This window comes from Genypterus blacodes, unplaced genomic scaffold (assembly GCF_046128005.1).
Source record: "Genypterus blacodes isolate CSIRO-AG114 ecotype Tasmania unplaced genomic scaffold, CSIRO-AGI_Gbla_v1 ptg000007l_1, whole genome shotgun sequence".
NCBI lineage: Eukaryota > Metazoa > Chordata > Actinopteri > Ophidiiformes > Ophidiidae > Genypterus > Genypterus blacodes.
Window position 1 is genome coordinate 2,514,591 of NW_027466821.1, and position 17,838 is coordinate 2,532,428.

Consider the following 17,838-nt stretch of genomic DNA (forward strand, 5'->3'; position numbering starts at 1 on the left):
AGGCAGTCGAGAATGAGAAAGAGGTACTTGTCTTTGTAATGGAAATGAACACAAGTTTAACTGTATGTCTGAATCGTTATGGAATCTAGCTGCACCCATACTTCACCCGAGATAACCCCCTGCATTTGAAGATCAAATCCCTCACCCTCATATTAATCCCCTAAGATTTTATCTATTTACATCTCTGGCCACACCTAAATGAAAATATTATCTCTGCATACTCTCTGAACACGCAGAGAATTGCAGAGATTGGTATGAACAGTCACGCTTTGTGTCAGAGAGTGTTAGGCATTGTGATCTGTTCTAATCCACAAAGAATACAAAATAAAAGACATTGTGCTTTCACGCTGTACATTCCTGCAGCGCAGACTGCAAATAGAAATAGCAGAAATAGAAACTGGCCCACAGATTCAGGTTCCTCTTTCAGAAGATGTTTGGCCTGTAGGTTCATAAAGGGCTCGGTCTGAAGCCGAGGAAGACGTCTGGAGATGTTGTGGGATTGAATTTGAAGAACTTTTAAGAAATACAAAAGTAAGGCTAGAGGCTGTTGCTCACTCTTCGCTTCGCACAGAATTTTTTATTACCACCGCCATGTTTTTGCTTTTGTTTGTCTTGCTTTCTGTTTGTTGGCATACTGTCTAAAAAGACTTATCAGTACATTTTAGCTTAACTTAGTAGACAGCTTAGAGTTGATGCTGCTGTAATAACCACTTTTGGCACTTTTGCCAGTTTAAAAGTTGTTTTAAGAATTGTTGAAGGCCTTGTCCATGGTTTGGCATTTAGAAATGACGATTAAGTTTTAGGTGTGATTTTCTTGAACTTCACGAGTAGTTTTGACGCCAAAAACCTTCACGCTCATTGTCAGTCTCTATGGTATACCAGGGGGAAAGACTCAAATGCAGGACCACAAAAGGATAAAACGAAGACAGAACAAACAGGGCACAGAACACAGGGACAGGGACATGGGCAGACAAGAGGTGAGGAGAAGACGCAGACTATACACATATACACACACACACACACACACACACACACACACACACACACACACACACACACACACACACACACACACACACACACACACACACACACACACAAGGGGCTGGAGATGATGGGAAACAGGTGTGGACAATACAACAGGTGAAAACAATCAGGCAAACAAGACAGGAAACACGAGGTCAGGAAGTAAAGCAAAATACACAACAACAGGAAATACTACAAAACAAAACAGGATATGAACACAGAACCCCAGCATCATGACACCGTCATCCTGAAAAATAATATCAGCTCAAGACCTACAATTGAAATGGTAGTAAACCAAACATTCTAAAAGGGAAATTCATAGCTGATGCCAAGGCACAGGTATGCCTTGGGTCTGATTTTCCATTTTTTGCCAATATAAAGCCAGATTTTTACGTTCATCATTACCTTGAAATTAGCCATGTTAAAAAGTGTTTAATGCAGATTCATTGTACAGCAGTATTGTGGACATTTTCTCTGCTATTTCAGCACCATCTTAGCTTCATATTGATAGCTACATCCCTCTAGCCTTATTGGATAATCATAAATGTCCCCCATGTCTGACCTTCAAATTTAATTTGCCAGATCCAGATCAATATGCAGTATCCTGTATGGATCTGCTAAATTGCATCTACCGGTAGTCATAAAATACATGTGCAAGGAGGTTTTTCATTAAGGTTGGTGTCTTAAGTCTCAAGAAATGGGCAAAAATGTCAACAAATTTTAAGACAGTGAAAACTAATTCCAGTATCCAGCTCCTGGTGTGGATGGGCCTTCAAATCTAATCAACTCTTCTTTGACCCCAAGTCCCGCCTTTGCACACAATTTCATCAGAATCCATGAACCCATACTTTTTGAGATATCCTCCTAATAAACTGTGAGACATGACCTCCTCAGTGGAGGTTACAAAAGCATGCTGCAAAACAGACCCTCTCCCAGGGCATTTAGCAATATGTTTGGATTTTGCAGAGAAACAGTTTTGGGGTTTTTTAATCAATGAATTGGAGAATACAAGCCAAACAAGGATGTCTGATGACTCTAAAAGGCATATCTCTCTGGCTCATGCACCTTTTATTGGTCTGTCGCCAAAGCCAAACAGCAATCTATCAGTCTACCCTCTGTGTATATGCGGGTCTCGTACAGTCTTCACTGTCAGATTTAATCATCCAATGGAGAAATAACATTTAAACCATGATAGATCATCCAGTCACATGAAAGCCCCCCGAGAACCAGGCTATTCGTGCGCGCGTATATTCTAGTGCAGTATATTTAATGTGTATGTGATGCACATTGTGCCTTGGCTCTCTTTGCTGACATTACAGCTTGTTTTTAATGCTTGTTTTGGTTTTGTGATGGTGTCTCTTCTGCCTGTTAAAATGGAGGATAAAAATTTGAAAATATTTTACTTACATGCTCCCTGTTTCCATAACCTGGATGTGAAACTAACATCTAAAATTGAAAAAATTAATATAAATTCTGCAAGATATTAGTCTGACTGGCAGATAAATGTCCTTGTTGTAATTACACCGAACTGTATTTTACATTTTATTTTTTATTTTTTGAACTGTGGGGGGCAGTATAGGTCAGGGTGCTGACACAACAAATACGGCCTTTACTCCTATAGACAATGTTCACTTTATCTTAATCTCCAGCAGGGGCTGTCCAAGCATCACCCTCTATTCATTCTTCTCTGATGCATGTATGCAGGTATGACACTGCATTTACCAGATGGGTCACACTGCACCACAGTGAGCGTGTCTAATGATAAATACCAAATAAAATGCTCCATGAATTTTGCAACAGTTTCAGAGATTAGTCCTGGGTTTGTGCATTATAATCACATCCGCTGTGAGTTAGATTGAGCGAGCAGATGGATGATCAGCAAATGACTGTAAAGATCACAGTGTTGTAATAGCTTTGGCCCACCAATCCAATCTGATGCATATTTTTTGTATGTATCAGCAGTAGGAGCAGTGATATAGAGGGCATACCTCCATCAAGGCCAAACCATGCTTGATAAAATTAGTCCTGTTTTCATAATATACTTGCACTGTATAATGTATCCATATCCAATACAAGTTGAACCTGTAGAAAGTCTGTTTTAGAATGAATATGCCACATTTTCCAAAATTATGATTGGTGCATTATTTTTTTTACAAAATTAACAAAAAATCAACAAATCCTGCTATGTTAAGAGAATATTCCTGTAAATTCCTAAATCTGGATCCACAAGTTTGTTTGTTTTCATATTGCAGTTTTATTCAAAATTCCAGCTAAAAATCAATCCATCGATCAAGTTTTTTGTAATGCATGCTTCCTGCTTGGATGCAACTGTGTGCAAGTGCCTTCCACATTTAATGAACACAAAAAAGGGAGCATGATGAGAGAAAAATAACAGGATAATACCAAACAAACGTGAAGACAAAGATAGATTAACCAATAGATGCAGATGAAAACATCATTTTGGTAATCCCTCAATGTAGCGCCAAATTATGAGGCATGGGTGACAACAGGGGTAGACTTGATGTGTTTACCAAGCATTTTGTAGTCGTGGGTGGTAACAAAACATCCCAATGTATATATGGAACAACTACATATACATATTTATACCAAACGTTTCCTAATCTCCTATACTTCTGTTCATGTCATTAAACTTTTTTCTATGCTGAACAGATGGCCTCTGTTATGATTAGACACAGATGGGGTTTCCGTGGTAATATCAAACATCCCACACAATGTTACATTTGCCCCAGCTTTGACTCCCAAGCAGAAATTGTTTCAAAGGTATATTGACTGCTGCTGTCTTGTGTGTCAGTGTAGCTTAGACTGAAACAAGCAAGAAATAAATGGTAAGAACCCTCATTTTGCCATAAATTGCTTGTATTATTGTCAAATGGCTCGACATGAAATATCCGAGACGCTCTGAATTACCTCTCATGTATCAACCAGTCTCAGTTGTGAGATCCATACATAAAAAGAACTTTCAGACTGTCGATCTTTTATGTTTGTTGATGTGGTGGCACAGGGATTTAGAAGCTTTGCTGACGTGACATGGGAATCATTTAGTCAAACATCTGTGATGGGAGGTGCCCACTTAATAACCTCAATGATATCCCTGCTGTTACTCACCCCTCTCTCTGCGCCATGCTGTCCAAGCTTGGTTGTCCACGCAAGCACTTTGGTTTAACGTCACCGTTTCTACAAAAAGCAAAAATATTCATACCTGAACACTTCCAATGTGATGATGAAACTCCAGTAGATGATGGCTTGGATGGAAAATAGCTGAGAAATAGCCAGACAAGGAAATATGGGGAAGATCCATTTATGGGCATCAGGTGGGTGCCAGTGGTGAATTGTCAGTCATGGGTGAGCTCGTCTGCGGTCTGGAAAAAGTGAAGACCAGACTAGAAGAGATTCTCTGAGTGAATGTGTGCAGAAGTGCTTGATCCTGCTCTCTTTTGTGAGGTTCCATCTGTGTGCCTACTGTTAGCGACACTGGGTTTTTGTTATGCGTGTTTAACAATCATCTCTGACACATGAAAAGCGCACTCTTGACGTGAAGATTAGGATCCTCCCAGCTCAAAAAGAGATGTCTTGTGAAATATGCACCAAGCTGTAATGGACACAAATGTTTTCCATTGATTTATAAAAAAAAGACTGCATTCTATTTTTATAGTCTAAGCATTGAAGAATGTGAAAACATTTTTCTTCGTGAAGTTTAAGCTGGGCACCGTCTCATAGGAGTCCATTTCAGAGCTACTTTGATGTCATGAAATAAGACATGCTTAGCTTTTATCTTCGAATCACATTCTCGACACAAATGTATCAAGCTGAATTTTTGACAGTCTCGTATTCTCCTGACTGGATTCAACATTAGTAAAAGTCAACAAACGAGTTATTCTGTGTTTGCTTTGCTTGGGCTTATAGCTGGTGTGACGGAGTACTCCTGGGACCCATCCTGGGGCCCCTGAACATGTCAAAGAGTTAGAACTCAAGCCAGGTGGGTCACAGCTAGGCTTTTAATCCCTCCCTGAGCCTCCTGCACGCTACGTGTAATTGATCATAATAAATCATTTTACATAATGGAAATTAGCCGTGGATGGGGTCAGAGAGGTCAAAGGCTCAGGATCAACGTGCACTTTTGAAATAAACACAATGTGATGAGGCTCAGATGAGGCTTGGATTTCACAGAGGGATAGGTGCAGTTAGAGGCTGTTGGACTGATGATGTACAGGTGTTTTAGTTGATCTTTGTCGTATATTACATATAAACAATGCCAGATTCTCTTTTTCTAATATTGTCAAGTAGAATCAAAATCTAAAGCTACTGACTGATCATAAACAGCGTAATTGTGTGTTAGTGTGTTATCAATGACTGACAGTGATGATATTACTTTATTCCTTCACAGAGAGATTATACAAGGGAACTTTGTGCTCTAACTGCTAATGGAAGCTTTGCTTTATTAAGCTACGAGGATGCAGATCGATGGCGCTTTTCTAAACAACTTTGAAGGCAAATGCTTTCCTTAAGTCAGCTCACTCAAGATGACAACATACTCTTTCAGCAGTACGATGAAGCGGAAATGTTGTGGTTTTGTTGCAAGTGGTGCAATATAAATAGAGATGTTTCGTCTGAAGTAACAGAGTAGGTAGGTTTGGTAGCACGAACGCCTCTGGCCCGCAGCTCCAAAACAGACCCTGATAGTCCATCTTTGCCAAGAGCCACGATGTTTACTCCTGGATTTGTGGCCATATATACTGAGTTGTGACATGTCTCTGTTAAAGTAAGCTTGTGTTTTTGTAACTCCGCTTTAAACTTTAAACTTAATTGCCAAATCCCATATACGCACACAAGGCCATAACCTTGGGGATGTGAAACATAAACCAAAGTGTGTGGCTGAAGTAAACACCTGAGCTCATGATGTAAATATAGCACTGAGTGTAAGAGCATCGTACGAACTATAAACATGCCACAGCCACAACATCATTTTTGGCAACCAAATTATGCCATGGAGTGATTTTGCGTCAGAGTAATAGGGCTCTTGGGGCCAAAATGTTATGCGCAAATGGGATTTGGAGTCTGAGAGAAACGTAGATGATGAAGGATGACTATTTTATTTTAAAATACATCAATTTTCAAAGGCACAGAGATAAGGATATTTTTTGAGTTGTTCCACACAATGACCCTCTTGCCTGCTATTCTGCCTTTGTCTCCTTCTCTCCTAGTGCACGCATACTCTCTCTCATTTTGTCACACACACATACAGGAGGCAGACGTACACTATAGTACACACACACGCGCGCACAGTCAACCAGGCCGCATTTATTTCACTTTATCTTAAAAAAACACATGCAAAAGACAAACCAGCACATATGGTGTTCATTTCTGCACCAGTGGCCTAATGCTCTTAAGTTCATTCTTTGTTCTGAGCATCATTGTTTTACAGGGGAAGACAAAGTGGGGCAATGTCTCCACGGAGAACACTGCTGTCATTGTGTTGTCCAAAACCCTGCATCTTCCCCAAAATTACTCGCAAAGCAAAAGGTCGCGGCCGCGCGTTCGGCTGAGACAATCCAACTCGACACCAGCGAGAGGAATGGATGGCGTTTCTGTCATTATCTATGGCACTAAAAATCGATTCTGGGAACAGTGGAGTGTTTTGGGGTGACAGTATCGCGTCCAATAGCTCTGGCTGGAAACGCAATGATGTATGGGGATGTAGAACGATAGCCAGGCTCATTTTAACATCTACTGTTGAAGATTATTGTGCGTGTCAGTGGTTCTAAACCTTTTTGAATCATGGACAACTTCCAAAACTCACAGAAAAAGCCTCCACTTCTTTTTCAATATGTGTTGTTTGTGAATATTTTTTGCCGCAGTAACATAGCGTGCATGGATTTCAGTTGTTTTCATTCCCTGCAGATTTTTTAGAATCATCTTTCTAATTTTCAGGGGTCACTCCAGAGGAACAGCTTGACAGTGTGAGATGTCATATTTGAAATAAAGTGGTGTTGAAATCTTGTTCATTCACAGTTCGGCTCTTTCCCCTTTTGATGATCACTAACTGTAAGCTTACTCTACCTTTTTATTCGGTCACTACCACATTACTACCAGTGAGGAAGCTTTGGGGCCTACCAGTGTGCTGATGATCACTCCTCTCAGAGGACTTACTAAAGCAGAAAAGACCACTTCTGCCTCAACATCGCTTTTATAGACGTATTAGTGTTCCCAGAGTTCCATTTGATTTTCCCACCGTTACTCTTCCAGGCTTTGAGAGGTGATTCTGAGCAGTAGCCTTCGGTGAAGTCGCTGCGCCCGGCCGGGAGTAAATCTCGATGTGTGATTATGTCTTAAAGGGAGGGGCTTGTATCCAGTTCCCTCTTTATCGTTTCGTACAGTGGAGGACCGAGTGCAGACTGGGCTCCCTCTCTCCTCTCCTCTCCTCTCCACTCGACTGAAGACCTCTCACTTTTGTCCCGTTACGATCCGCCGCAGGTAAGCGCACTAAACTTTGCACCAACGATCACAACCTCTAGCTTCATCGCTCAACTTCTTGCGCCAGTTTTTTTGGCACCGCGATCGGCATCCGGTGACATTATATGAGGTCACGGCGCGTTCACACACCGTTTCGCTTTGGGAGATATTTCGCTACGTGACGGCGCCGGGTTATCACAAACACTCATCTCGGCGCCGATCATCTGCTTGTTCAACTTTTCTGAATAGTTTTTTTGGCCGCAGCCGCTCCCTCTTTTGTGCGCTCCAGCCCTCAAACTCTCCACTGATCGCGAAGTAAACTCATGATCGCAGCTTTTACGGACTCTTTTTCCAGCGCGTCGAAACTCGAGCGATGACGCAACCGATTGTCATGTTAATCTTTTGTTAATCGCGAGACAATGAAGAATAGCGTGTATGTCCATTCTCAGGCGCAGGCGCTGCTCCAGATTCTTATCGAACAAAGTATGATGTGGGGGCCTCAACCTCCCCCCCCCTCCTCGGCCAGCCCAGCTTCTCATCGCCTCAGATATGCACAGACTGCTCGGGCCTGTAACCACTGACATCACATATTTTTGTGATTTTCATTCAGGAGTTTGTGCAATCAGGAATCTCTCCTTTTAAAAGTCTCCTCAACGGCCAAGTTGCGTCCTTGAGGTTAAAACTCCAGATTGTAGAGAAACTTGTTGAAAGCTGACATGTGGAATGTGGACAAAGCTGGCTGATGTCTGCAAAAAAAAAAAAAGAAAAAAAAAAGATGGGCCCCTGGGTAACAGCAGCACAGGCCCCTCAAAGGTCAAATCTGATCAAGAGATGTACCATACAGGATGATCTTATCAGCAGATTGTATAGGAACATTAAAGACATCCAGCATCTCCTGTAGACAAAGCCAGAGGGCAGGTTTGGGACCAAAAGGTTACCGTCCTCACAGATGAAGCCGCTTCTCATCATCTCAGCATATCACATTCTAAGCAATCCCGCCATCCCCGAGGCGAAGGGCTCTCCTTTACCGTGCTCGAGTTAGCCAGCAAGTCTTTTGATCTCGGCTTTATTACATAGTAGTATCTGTGAAATGCAAGCATGGATAATGGAGGGAGGGTGGAAGGGGGGCTGTAAGGGGTTAGGATCTATAGGTTCTTTTTTTGTAATGCTTCTGGGCCTGAGACAGCATAGTAATTGTCCCTGAAACTGTATCTGATAAGTTCTGCAGTGTTTGGAAAACACGTAGGGAATGCCCTCCACTCTTCATAAGGCACAGGCCCAACCTGGTGAAAGATGATTGGAATAGCCTCTGGAATGTGTAATAGTTCTGCAGCTCCTTCTCAACTTTTTTGCATGCATGTACACACACACGCACACACACACAAGAATATTTCTCAGCTGATGCGAGCTGGGAAAAGTATACCCTACAGTCCGCCGTATGTAAAGAAAATGGGATTTTGTAATTGGCATGCTTTGATGTGGGTGCAGAAGAATCTGGAGGTAATTGCACGCAGTGATAACAGGGGTTTGGCAGTGCGGAGCGCGAGCCAGGGTCTGGGTTAGGGCTGGGCGGGCAGGATGTAGGGAACACTGCCATGCATTTCCGGAGTCTGGCTCTGGACTGCACAGTGTGATGAAGGCTGGTTACTGTAATGCAGCCCCTCTCTCACTCTCGCTCTCTCCCTCTCTATATCCATCTCTTTCTCTCTCTCATCAGGCAATCGATATAGCCTATCTCATTATCCTCATACTCATTGTGTGCAAAAGCGAGCAGCTGGCCTTGAAGCATTCATGAATTCCTTTGTGCACGCCTGCATGACAGTGTAGGTATGCATGTAAATGACATGTTTACATATATCTGTGTACGTTAGTTTGTGGATGCCTCTGTGATATAGTTTGGGTATTAGACAGTTACTATCCACCATGGTATCAAGTTCCAAAGCAAGAATCCAGAGTTTCCTCGCGAGGCAACAGTCTCTCACCACCGCCACGCACGGCGGCCAACTAAGTGGCAGAGAGAATTTGAAAAGAATGGAAAGCTGGCAGAGGCAAACGGGAGCGATCTGCATTTTCTGTTTTATTCTAATAGAAGTGTTTACCTATGCTGCGCTTGGCGTTACGGTTTTCCAATCGCGCCTCGGAGTTCGGCGACGGCACGCTGACATGTCGGTCCAAACATACATTGTTTCTGCTCAGCAGGTGCCAAAGTTATTTTCCGGTTCCTTCCTGTAGCAGGCAGCCGAAACTATGTCACAGCATGTTCTGTGTGTTCTCATCTTCTGCCTCTTGACTTTGGTTTTATGCAGATTTGCTCACCCGCGGATGATCTTTTGACAATGAGATGATGCAGAAACACAGGGATCTTTTCGCCGGCCTCCACATATTCAGTGTTTGTTGGGAACAAAGTCAGTTTAGGTTTTGGATTTGTGTCTTCTGGACAAGCACTCAAGTATGACAGGGTTCAGCTCATTTGAAGCAATTGTGACTGACTTGCAGCAAAAGCTCATGGGATCCTGGCCCTGGACTCCGGCCCCACAGCTTACTCATCCCCCCCCCCCCTCCCTTTTTGCCTTTGAATTTGATAGCATGTAATTTGAATGCTGTGTATCCAGAACCGCACACTAAGTTGTATAATATGGTGAGCTTGGACAGACAGGCAGAGCACAGGGTGGAAAAGAATCCTTAACTCTTAAACCGAGTAACAACGGTCAACAAGTGGGAGGCAAAACTGGCGGAGTTGCTTGCTTATGAAGTCACACAAGGGCACGAAACCTTAGATAATGTTTATTTATGACTCACTGGGAAAACTCACCAAAAAGTGTTTCCCAGATGTTCGGTATGTGATATGTAAATTTTAAAATGCAATGAAATTTTCCCTGTGTGTAATTTAGCTTCATTTTTCTGTTTGTTGTTCCCCCATTAGGCAGCCAAACTGACATGGAACAGTTCTGCAGGGAAATATGCAAAGTGCTCTTGGATGTTCTGGCATTCGTTCACTCCACAATTAGACTTTGGTTTTCTCTTGGGTGATGAAGAATGCTGACTTTCATTTTTCCTCTCCTCTATTCTCTGCACAACCTGAAATATAGCAGATTCTGTGCCCCAGCCACCAAATTAAGCCTCACTTAGTCGAATTGCATTTTCATGGCTATCTCTCAAGCATCGACTTGGGCGCGGCGTCAGAGGATCCCTCCCAGGATCTGTGCGCCACTTCCTTTCTTTCCCCAACTCATTCCCAAACTTTGACTCTCCTGGCTGAAGGAGTCACGTGCCATGTAATACCTACGTTTGAATTCCTCCGAGCTCTAGTCACACTCTGATGAAGAGGGAGAGAGATCCGCCTCTCCCTCGCATCATTTTCTGACTTTAAAGCGCCATCATTCAAGACCAGTTTCCCTAATAGGCAGCGTGGCACATCAATGTTTGTAATTGGCATATTGGCCTGCCATCTGCTTGTTCCCAGATGCTGAGCTCTGCCAGAGGTTCCAAAGCTATAAAAAAAAATACACTTTCTCTCATTCCCCTTAACAAAATCTGTTGTTTTTAATGGATGATGATTTAATTTTACTTCAGGCGGCCTCGCTTTCTGCCCCTTCAAAGGTAGAGCCTCCTCTCTCGCTCTGCGTTTCACGGGGGTTTGGTGCATGATTGATCGTGCACGAGTGAGGTCAGCGCTCCCAAACTGCACTTCTGATGTCATCCCACAAGGATGCATGTTTTCTCCTTGGCTCGCCAAAGCCGTATTCGTGTAAGTGTGTAACGCTGTTGAGAGGGACAATTAGCCTTTGGGCTTCGTCTCATCTGATAAACCCGACCACAGGAAATGTCTCTGTTAGCTGATTGGCCCTGTGTTTTCCTTTGCCGTCCTCCCACAGGGACCTCAGACATGCACAGTTTGTCCCTTTGGCAAAGAAACCACCTTCCATATCTCTCTCCCTCTCCTTACTGGCATTGCACTCCTTTGCGCCCGCCTCTTTCCTTGCACCCTCACCTCCCGAAATGATGTGATTACAATAACTTTTGCTCTCATTTTGCCCTCGCACATGTCTTTTCTATTCTTTCCCCTCTGCCCCTGTCCTCCCCTCACCTCCCCTCCCCGTCAGCTTCTCCTTGGCCCGGGCCTGTCATCCTCCCATCGTGTCCCCAAACTAAACAAACACGGCTAATCAAGAACCTGTCAAATCACTTTTTAAAAGTCCCATATTTTAGTGTAATGGGGAATTAAGGGGACATGGAGGTAATAAGGTGATGTAAATCCCAGCGGCATGTGTGAGAATTACCATGGAGTGTAAATACATGACCTCACCGGTCATGTGTTTACACAGTTAGCAAGGTTAACCTCTCTATGAATCGTGGCACTGCTACACATGGGACACAAACGGGGCAGTGTGTAGTTCAGTCGTTGGCCTGCTGCGTTCACGCTGGTGGCTCTAGAGGTGCTGTGTGTGCTAAAAATGTGTATGAACATATGGTGTGTTGGACGGCTGCCGTCGTGGGAGAGATCAGGCTTCTATGTGGTAATGGTGGAAGTAAGGACTTACCTCATACACATAAAACTATGACTGTGTCCTTACATGGGAATCCACATGAGCCAAACTTCTACTGTAATTCGATTGTTTCATTTGTTGGATGAACTACAAAGTCCCAGCGGAGTATTCCAAGTGCTTGGTATTGGAACATGTGAGTCAAGATAACGTCTCGGTTCTGTCATGGTTTCACACTGTATGAGCACAAGTTGAAGAGATTACGTAGGTAGTTGCCCTCTACAGTCACAAGAGATTGATGTTAAAATGGTTGGAACTACCACAAAAAGTACTCAAGCCGTGGGACTGATGACCTCGTGTGATTTGGGAATGACCCTGTGCAGTTATTCATCCATTTTTGATAGTTTAATTTTCTTCTTGCTTTCACTCTCCATTTCTGCTGAGGAGAATTCAGAATCTCACCAAATATCTGTCAAACCTCTCATTTATAAACATTCCAGCAGTTATAGCCAGTTAACGGCCTGGGAAAGGTGCAGAATAAAGAAATACCCGTATGACAGAATCGTTGACCCCTTTCACAGATGTGTCAATTTGTCACATTGATAGAATCCCTTTTTCCATGGTGATAAATCAGGGGCATGTTTTTAGACTTTATCAGCGTGTGGTGTTGTGTTTGGATCGATAAGGGAAAAAAGTGGCTTTGGACTTTGTTGTAGTGTTTGGCAGCAGTGGGGAATAAGTGAAAGCTGAAACCTTTCTGGATGCAGGGCGTCACTGTTTGTGCTCCAACCTTAGTTTGATTTGGCAAATTCCACCATACAGTTGACCTTTAACACAAAACTATGAATTGTGGCTTTAATTCATTCACATTGTGTCTCGACTCATTATCTGGCGTGTAAAATCAGACTCTGAAAAGCAGAATTGTCCGTCTTGTTGCGAGACACATTCTTGGACATATTCTGCAGCCACGTTTCCCACCTGAATAAGCCAGTCAGGCAGCAGCACAGTCTGAGGTCTGTGTTGGGGCTGCAGTCGGGAGCAGTGGTAATTGTTTAAGAGTGCATTTATAGAGTGTACTCTTTGTGCCTCCTAATCAGAAGCATACTCATGCATTTACATATGAGCCTCGCAGGACCGCTCAGGAATGTATTACGAGTAAGGCGAGAGAAAGGGAGTAAGGAAGCCGGCGCTCTTGCCATTTTCTTTCCACTTTGTATGTCACTGCCTCGTTGGGAGGGGGTGAACCAGGGTGGGGTGGGGGGGTTAAAGTCATTTAGCATGAAGATCAAAAGTACAGAATAGCTGATGCAAAGCTATTCTTTCCTCGGCACCGGTAACAAATGGACACAGAGGCACGCTTTCAGCATTTTCTTGCCGCGCCTTTGAGCCATGGATACCCATGATTCCACCGAAGCAAGAGAAGAAATCTAACGCTCTCATTTGTCTATGGGAGACATTTGTAGATTAGATCTGTTTTGTGGATTTATTTCAGCTTGCATTAGGTGATTTGTCAAATTTTCTTTACCTATGTGCTCTAACCCGAGTCTGTAAAGGGGACAAGGAGAGCAGAAATATGGCCTCTAAAAACCATTACAGTCAGACCACACTCTGCAGGGACAGAGGCTGGCATAGGAACGCTCTTTAACTCATCAGAGCTCTGCCAGTGGTGATTGGGAGAAACACTCGGTCAGGTTATTGAATAACTCACTGGACTTTACAGTAATAGAGCCGCCGGATGGCTGCGGAGGTGATAGCTGAAGGGTACTTATTAAACCAAATGTCCTCTCATGTCTAACCTTGTTTGTGGCCTACGGTTCAGTTTTACAATTTGTATGACTAATATACATGTAAGTGTAAATATAGAGCATTTTTTCGTGATGCTAGTCAGGAATAATAGCGCTGGGCCTTGTCTCCTCTGCTTATTTACCCAGTAAACAGCTCTGTACACAAATTGAGCATGACGTCTAATGGAGTGTGAGTGTGGATTAATTAGCCTGCATTTAGACTAATAGCTCCTTCTCATCTAATTAATGATGACAGATGTCACAGGAAAGAGAGCAACAATAACAACAATACTTTTATACCAAATTAACCTATTTGTCATTGGAACAATTTAGCGAACAATATACTCTGATAAGGGAGTTATTGCGCACATGCTTTCCTATCAAGATCATCTCATCTCTCACCTTGGAGGAGGTGATCCATCAGTTTACAATCGCTGTAAAACTTCTATTATACTGCGGCAGTAAATTGTCTTTTCAAATGTGATGTATGCACCTTAATGTGATTTAAATTGGCACTAATCTGAAGTATGCATGCGTGTGACTTGTGCAAGTAGCAAATTTGCCGATCTGGGAAAAAAACTGCAGGTTGAAAAAGTTTGTCTGGGCCTGGAAAATCCGGGCTGAAATCATGTAGTGTTGGTTTGGCATCAGGTGACTATAGGAATCAGTCGGAGGTGTGTTATGATTTGTAGGATTTAGAGCTAAACGGGAGAGCTTTTCCATTTTAGCACCTTTCGTGACATTCCTTTTGCTCACCTTGATCGGCAACTTCTGTTTTAGATTTATCTTAGTGTAAACGCATCATCATTATCTGATCATTCTCTGATGCCAGGAGTAAGCTCGGCATAAAGTCAGATCAATAAAAATGAGGAAAGCACTTTATTGTACCTCGAATAAAGTTTATCTGCCTGACCTTGTGGGAAATTGGTTTAAGCTTTACTTCTTAAATGAAAAGATGATAGAAGGCTCTGGTTTGAACAAATATGTCATTGGCGTTTCAGCGGATCAGACTCTTGAGGTTGGCACAAGATGGTAAAGTAAAGGACAGGGTGCACATTCTGGCTGGCCTCGTTAAAAACCTCCCTTAATGAGAAACACAACACCCAGACACCCCCTAGAACAAAGAGTTCTTGTTATCAGAGTCTGCGTTCCATGTATGATGGAGTCTGGCCAGGATCCAAGCAGGTTTTTCATGAGACTCAGTATGCCCGAGTCAAACCCTGAGCCCCGCAGTGCCACTCACTCCTGTGACAGCCACCTGGGAGACCACCTTGGAAAATGGGCCCCTATTAGTTCAGGTTAGACTTAATGACCAGTAATGGTACACCAGCCAAGCCAAACTGTGTGCAAAAGGGCTCCGGGCAGGCCGAAATGAAATACCAGTCACTCAAGCTCTGAACATAAACACAGGGTTGGGGGCGTTGGCGTGGGCGTAGGTGAATAGGTGCTCCTGTAGGTGCGTGTGTGTGTGTGTGTGCGTCAGGGGGTGTCAGGAGAGCAGAGGTGACCCAGGTGGAGGAGACGTGTCAAGAGAAAGGAGATGGGTGAACCCCCGTGGACGGATCAGTGCCGTCAGCTGGGGGGAGGGCTGCTTGCGGTTTTGGATCTACTCCCATTTTGCTGTGGACCAAATCTCATTTCTAGTTTTGCCATCAGCCAAAAAAAAAATCTTGTAACAACTCCCATGGAGCAAGAAGAGAAGCCTCCTAAGAGCCCTGCTCAATTATTTACAATTTCATGCCTGTCTGAGATATGTGTTATTCTAATAAATTTAGGAATTAGGAGGCTTAAATACCACACATATATTAACCTCCAAAGCTGAATTTTTATCCTCACTTTACTGGTAAACGTCACGTCATGCTAATGGCAGTCAATGATGATTGCGTCCTCCACGGTTTAAAGACTCTTGTGGTCTTGAATTAGCGCAGGCATTAAAAGTAAGAAACTGTGCCATTTAAAATGCCATAATATCAGCCAGTCTCCCAGGGAGAATGAGCTGTAAAGCTTCTAAAACTAAGGCAGACAGATTAACACACTGTAAACTGTAGCGAAAGAGACAAAGACAGGGGAACAGAGATGGGAAGATGGAGAGGGAGAAGGAGAGAGAGAGCTTTGTTATGTCTCATGAAGCTCTAGGGTTTCCTGGAATTTTTGGCAACAGATTCCAAAGTCGCATAACCACAGAAATGGAGAAGGAATGGCGAGGCTTCCTGACACACAGACATGGGGTAAGGGTCTTAGGGGACACAGTTTAAGACATTCTATGGCTTGGGTGATCAGATTGGCCTCTAGATTGACAAAACAGTACAAACACAGTGAAAGTTACAGACTGTAAGGTAAGATACATTACCTACAGAGCACCTACACATTAAAGATCCTGGCTCGGGCCTTCTACCTCGGGGGGAGGGGGGGGACACTAGACCTGTACCCTTCCAAGACACTTGCTGGCTGCCTGCCACGCTAATAATAACAGCCAGTGCAGCCACGCACGAAAATGAGATCTGGTAAAGCTAGTGAAGATTAGCCCCGTAGAGCCCCGGAAAGATTTGAGGTATGAGACGAGTGGAATGTATTTTTTGGACGGAGAGGTGAGCTCTCTGTCATCTAGAGAATGTGCGTCCACGGATTCAAAAACATCAGAGCTTAGTATCTGAACTACCACAGTGCCACGACAAGCAAGAACAAATTTGCAGACAGTTTTGAAACGCCGGCTTGGCAGTCGGTAAACTCTCCATATTGCTCATTCTTGGCACCAGATTTTTCAACCAATGTAGGTGAACCAGGATTGGAGTACAATGTGCCAGTAGGTGTAACTTGAACCAGTTGAAAGCCTAGTACCTTTGAAATGATCAATTATCCTTTGTCTCTTTGAAGATGAAACCCTGTGGTGGCCATTGAAACCCATTTATCATCTGTCTACTGGGTGTACTATTTAAAGACGGATACAGAGTTCAAAAGATGTAAAACTAAACAACTAACAAGTCGGCGAACACGTCCTGCAACACTGCGCCATGTAGTCCTTAGGAACACGAGATCTTTGTACGCCGCTCTGCCAGTAGGGGTCACAATTTTTTTTGATTGCGAGAGGAGTTGACAGTAATTCCAGTTTATTTGGGGATCAAAACAAGAAGCTAAGAAGGTGGAGAAGAAGATGGTAGGGCCATCCTCTAAATCCGAGTTGGAAGGAAGAGGGAGGGTTTGCTGTTTATATGACAAATGCAGGCTTTAAGTGTGTCACTCCAACCACAGCGGAAACAACCTCCCCTACTGGTGACGCAAGCAGCAGTGTGATATTTGGACCAATTATGGGCAGGTGGGAGGTGTCAGAAGTAGAAAAGTCAAAATATAAAGTTTGCTCTTGTAAAAGCACAAAGAACACTCGATCATGTGGCTCAGCGTTGTGTCCATTCGCCCAGAGCATGTCAGGACTGCATGAATGTGCAGAGAGAGAGAGAAAAGGGGAGAGAGAAAGAGAGAGAGAGATTTCATCTTCACGGTCATAAGATTAAAATAAAACAACCCCGGGCCATCTCCAGTGAAAGGTTCTCCACCTCTCCACATCCACTCTTGAGTAATAGGCCTTCTTGGTCAGGTCATCTTGCTCTCCTGCCACCCCACCCACACCCACCCTCTCCTTAATCTCCCCGCTATCTTTCTCCAGGAATGCAGCCCCTTATTTTGAAAAATACCTTGTCATGTAATACCCTTGAAAACTCTCACAGCACACTTTTATAAAAATGGCATTCCACCATATGATTTACCGACTAGTGTGTTAAAACAAGGCAAGAAATTCCAAGATTTATGATGGCTTGGTTGAAAAATACCTTGTGTGCGAGTGATTGTGGTGATTTTGTTAGCTTGATTGGGGCCTGTGTTACATACACAAAAAAGGCTCAGTTGTCAGCGTTTTGCAAAGAGCTCAGCTGTCATGTTCTCAGCAGGCTCCAGGGGTGTGAGGGCATTGCATCATGCTTTTTATCCTCATTCTTCCCCCATGTATGCTTCCATGTAAGGTATAATGAGAAGATGTTCTCTGGCCGCGCGGTTTGACTCAGCCACATAAATCACTCAGC

General features: G+C 43.5%; 1 protein-coding gene across 4 annotated transcripts in view; it reads left to right on the top strand.

Moving 5' to 3' along the window:
- Positions 1-7,388: 7,388 nt before the first annotated feature.
- The window catches only part of cald1a (caldesmon 1a), a 44,200-nt gene continuing 33,750 nt past the window's right edge, over positions 7,389-17,838 (top strand). For all 4 annotated transcript variants that reach the window (XR_012963722.1, XM_076151491.1, XM_076151505.1 and 1 more), the window contains exon 1: positions 7,389-7,518. The gene's annotated coding sequence lies outside the window, so the exon portion shown is untranslated. The remainder of the gene's footprint in view (positions 7,519-17,838) is intronic.